Source organism: Pinus tabuliformis, chromosome 1_2 (assembly GCF_031772625.1).
Source record: "Pinus tabuliformis cultivar Carrire ecotype Pingquan chromosome 1_2, CPIR1, whole genome shotgun sequence".
Taxonomy (NCBI): Eukaryota; Viridiplantae; Streptophyta; class Pinopsida; order Pinales; family Pinaceae; genus Pinus; species Pinus tabuliformis.
The window spans coordinates 766,253,428-766,258,909 of NC_142298.1; positions in this window are offsets into that span (position 1 = coordinate 766,253,428).

Consider the following 5,482-nt stretch of genomic DNA (forward strand, 5'->3'; position numbering starts at 1 on the left):
GGCTTGATTAACGATACCTCCCCCTGTGTTCCAACCACTCAGTGCCTCCAGCACTGCAGAGACTATGGCTCTGACGACTACAAGGTCATTGTGTTAACCACTAAAAATGTGTTGAATCCCTCAAGCTAGGTGAGAAAGGGTGGCCCTAGAAGTCTATCAACCAAGCTTATGCTTAGAGGTAAATTATTAATGCAACTAGGCCTAGAATGCTTATGCAAAGGTCATGAGTGAGTTCTTGGTTTAAGATTGGCTTAACGCTTAATTACTTAAGTTATGATTAGCTTCTTATGACAAGAGTACTTAATGATAAATTATGAAACAATCTTATGACTAAGAAACTACCAAATTATTAAGTGCCAATATTGAAACAACCCAAAGATAAACTTCTCCAATGATAACAAGATTACAGCAATTAACCAATGGTAGCAATTCAAGATCCTCACTAGATTAAGACAAAGTAAATGCCAATGCTTAAGATAGATATATCAATGTGTTTAGCAATTATCCAACAATTCCTTTAGTAATGCTCTTTAAACAATTGGATTGCAAGATAGTCAAGGAATAAAGAGCTACCTCAATGCTTATGGAGCACAATTAGAACTCAAATGCCAATTTATCAGTTTCCAACACAATTAGATATCAAGAAGCAATTAGAATCATAAGATACCAATAAGCCCAAAGAGAGTTAAGATAATCAACACCAAGAGATTTTGCGATAAGAGTGCTTTAGTGAGTGTTATTAGGTGTGAACGTGCAACTTATGGATTAAACCACAACAATAATTGTGTTAGTGCACTTAAGGAAATTTACTACAAAACCGTGAACTAAGAGCAAGTATAGAGCATGAGAAAAGAGAGATATTATATCTCATCAATAATGATTAAACTCTTAGGAAAACAACAAGTAAGTCACTTTAGATTAAGAGATTAGCAAGCATGTGAAACCAATTATGACCAAGTCACTTTAGATTAAGAGATTAGCAAGCATGTGAAACCGATTATGACCAATGGAATGCTAGGAAACTTGCCAAGTGAAAATACAAGCTAACTAAACCTATCATGATGAATTTTTCACTGTTATATTAGATATGAAAATACTTATTACAATAGTGATAAAAGTATGCAAACAGTGAACTACTAATGTGAGAGTGTGTGTCAAATTGTGCCCAATAACTGCCAAGTGTTAGAACAAGTTTGTCAGTATGAAATTGTGAGTTTTTAGCCTTCTTAAAATGTAGTTTCAGAAAATATTAGATATGATCTATTTGATTATGCAGAGATATTATAGCCGACAAATGAGTAGGTTTAAGCTCAATATTCAAAGTCCAACTAGCCAAAACACTACTAAAATTTTATCATGAATTTCTTAGTGTGTTTAGACTTCTTAGATGTGAATTTTAGGGCACTTAAACGCAAATTTTATCACTGTTATAAATGATTCAAATATTTGTAGCAAACAGTGAGGAAAGATGAGGGTTTTGAGATCAAACCCTAGGCCCAAGGCCTTGAAGATGACTTGTCCAATCTGCCCAAAATTTTCGCAATGAAGATGCCACATGAAAACACAATATTTGAGAAAATTTATTCCTGCAAAACCCACCAATATTCAGTCTAGAAATTTCAGAGATGGACAAAGGAAATATTAGGGCTAAGAAGGGCTAGCACTAGGCCTAATAAGGCTAGCATTGGGCTATAAAAGGCCTAGAAGGCCTAGCGGCTAGGGAATGAGGCTAAAGAAGGGTTGAAAAGGGGGAAAAATAGGCTAAAAGGGAGAGAGAAGGGCATAAGAGGGAGAAGAAATCCCTAAGATGGCCACGGTGAGGCCTTAGAGGCCTTAAGGGTCCACGACAATCCCTCTTGGGCTGCCATCTATGGCTTAGGAGGGGGGTTGAGGCCTTCTAGGCCCACATCCAGGCAAAAAATGGTCTTAAACCCTTGACGCATGGCCAAGGAAGAACGCTGAGGTCCCTAGGGTCTTACGGCCAGCCTCTAGGAGGCTTGGAAGGCTGATGCAGGGCCCTAGGAGGAAGACGTTGGGCCTGGAGAGGAAAAATCTGGGTCTTGGAACCCTCAAACTCGAAACCATTGGTCTAAAAATTTTATTTGCATCAGGTCTTCAATTTACTGCAAAATCTTCATTGACTAGCCCTGCAAAAAACTCTGTAAGCTAGATCTTACCCTCAAGGGCCTAGATCTAGCTCTTGTCACTTGATCTCGCTTGCACAAATGAAAATAAAATACCCAAAACCCCAATATATACAAAAATGAAAAATTAATTCAAACCCAGAAACCCCATTTGCAAAACCAAGATTAGAAAAATAAAATAATTTACAAGTGTATTACACAAATTATATTTACAAAATATACATGTAAAATGCTTGAAATTTTTTAAATCTTTAGTAGTGGCTAAATGTATTTCGAAAGATAAATACTAAACTACATCCCTAGCGAAGTTAGAATACCATAAAATTAATTAGAGTCCTAACATAGCCAGCCTTTATCCAAAGTTTGCAAACTTGGAGTCCAAGGGTTGGGGAACCTGCAAACACTATATATTTATGAAGAACAAATCGTTAGAATGCACAGTGAATCAGATCACCTAAGATAAGCCCACAACTTACCAATAGAATGTTCGTATCACCTACAATGAAATAATGATCAAAATATTTATAAAGCACAATATAGGAATGTCTATACCCAACACGTACCACAAATCATCAAATCAGAGACACCATAAACTGCACGCCAAAGTCTTTATTATGATTATTCCAAAGTTCCCAGTGGGACAATAATTTACATCAGTGTTTCAGAGCTACATCATCCAAAACTAGATGGCTTGAGACATAGATGACTCTCAATTTATAGATAAATCCTCCAAGCGGAAAAATAACGGCTAGTTGGCTTGATCCCCATCAAAATAATCTTGTTTGTCGAAAAATATTTGATTATCTTTTAATCTCCATTGTTGAAAATATTTGTTTTTGACGAATTTTCGAATTTCTCATAACCATTTTTTATTAGCTCAAAATTAATTATTTTGAGCTAATTTCCTCAAAAAATTGACTTTGACTTAACCACCAAAGCCCAAAGGTCCATTTTTTCTTAAAATTTTCAATATTCCCTTGGTCGAGGACCTTCAAAAAATAATTTTTTTGATATCTACAATTTGTTCCACTTGGAGAATTTAATTTCTGTAAGACTCTAAATTTTACTCTGATTGATTAAGTTTTTGGCTTAGGATTAATTTAATTTTTGCCAGAAAAATTAATTAATTGACACTTTAGGGGATTAAATATTTTTTCTACCCTCAAATATTTTATCCAAGGTGTCTAAGTATGAGGGACCATACACTAAAATATATTTTACATAAGATGATTACATTTTCAATCCTCAAAGGGGGAACACATGTTCGGTATAGACCCTTAAATTTCATACCTATTTTTGCGACACAACATGATCTAGTAGACCAAGTGACTTGTGATAAAATAATTTAGCCAATTAGCTTAAATTATTCCAAATCACTTTTACGTAAGACTCAACTAGAACATTAGGACTCACTTAAGATTTTGACAACAAATTCCACCCTAGCTTTGGGGTGAGATTAAAAGGAAAGAGCTTTGCCGACCATTCGTGTTTAGAACCTCAGATGAATCAATGAGACGAAAAACCTCCTAGGATGATTTTTTTGTCAAAATAATAGGCTTATCTAAGTTGTTACATATATACATGGTCTTATTAGCATCATTTAGATTACAAAATTGTAGAATGGGTTTACAATGACACAATAAACCGATGTCATGGAAATCTCGATCCTTTGAAAAAATTGGTACATCTGCTCCCTCAAAACTTTGACAAAATGAGTGCAACAAAACCTATGCTCCAAAATAGCAATAATATTTTTTCTTTTATTTTACAATATACGATAATCAAAAGTACATTTCATATTTATGAATACCGAACCTAGATACACATTTTTCAACACATATGTTATGGACACCCTAATATATGCATTTTTAGCATCAATGGGAAATTATATTAAAGCAAAAAGTATGCATGTAGGCATAACATAGTTGCGCATAGATCAACTTAGTGTTTTTCCATCAATTTAGGAAAAACATCATCCTAGTCCAAATCCAAACTATTTATTCTATGATTGTATATCAAAAGAAGGAAATGATATTGTATACACTTTGTAGAACACCCCTAAAATGAGACAAGATTCGACCTACATGTATATTTAACTAGACAAAAAGAAACCCAATTCATCCTTAGTGCACAAGAGTCGAAGTTTGTGATCAATCAAAATTTTAAACATGGTCGCTAATTAGTCGTCAAGGAACTAGTTAAAATGACACACTTGAGTTGATTCGTAGGGTTATCCTAGGGTGCTCCACTTCTTAGGTAGTCAATTCATTCGTTATAGAGTTTTTGGAGTGTAGAACATGAAAATAACTAACCTCCAAGAAGGATTCAGATCATGATCATATGCACTAGAATATTGTCTGGAGTTAAGGGTTGAGGGGGGAAGTGTCATAATTCAAGTGCCTTATGGTGTTTTTGGAGTCCCATTGTATAACTATATTGCCCATATGAAGGAAGACTACTACAAAGATTCCTTGGAGAAAGGCATAGGCCTCTGCTTGGTTTTTGTAGGCATGTTTGAGACTTCAAGAGAAGGTTGTGTTTATTATTCCTCCATAGCGATAAATCATTCCCCACCCACCAAGACATACCACCCCTATGGATGGCCTAACATATTAAGTGGACTAACTAAACTAAATTAATGTTTTATTAATGAACTAACAGAACTACAAGCTACTAGTTGAAACATGGCATGTAATAGATGACTCGTTAAGAAGTTCACCACCACCACCACCTCTCCACATTAACTCTGTGTACAACCAAAACTCTAAATCTATAAAAGATGACAAATATTTTAATTGTGTGAAGTAAAAATATTGCTTGGGCATTGAAATGGCTTTCAATTTGACTTACTAAGTTTAAACATGGTGTTTACACTACAAGATTTCCTTCTGTGTTTACGTATAAAGAAAACATAAACATAGCTAAAAAAAATCTCAAAATGTTCAATAATATCACCAAGAAAAACAATGGCATATGTTGACATTTCCAACAACACCTCCAAGGGATACTTGTCGAACTAAAATGAATATTGACACTAAGGAGAGAAACACGTAGAGGCATTAACACCATGAACTTTCATGAGGTTAGTAAACATCTATTGCATGGTAAATATATATATATATATATATATATATATATATATATATATATATATATATAATGTATAGAGTGGATTAATACGCTATAGCATATATATAGATATCAAACTAAAAATGCACCAACCTTGTGCAATCTCTGGCTTTAAAATATTCTTTGCCATTCTCTCTCTCATTTTCTCTTACCTAATGTCATTATTATATATTGTTAATAGATGTTGTCATTGTCAGCAAAAAATGATT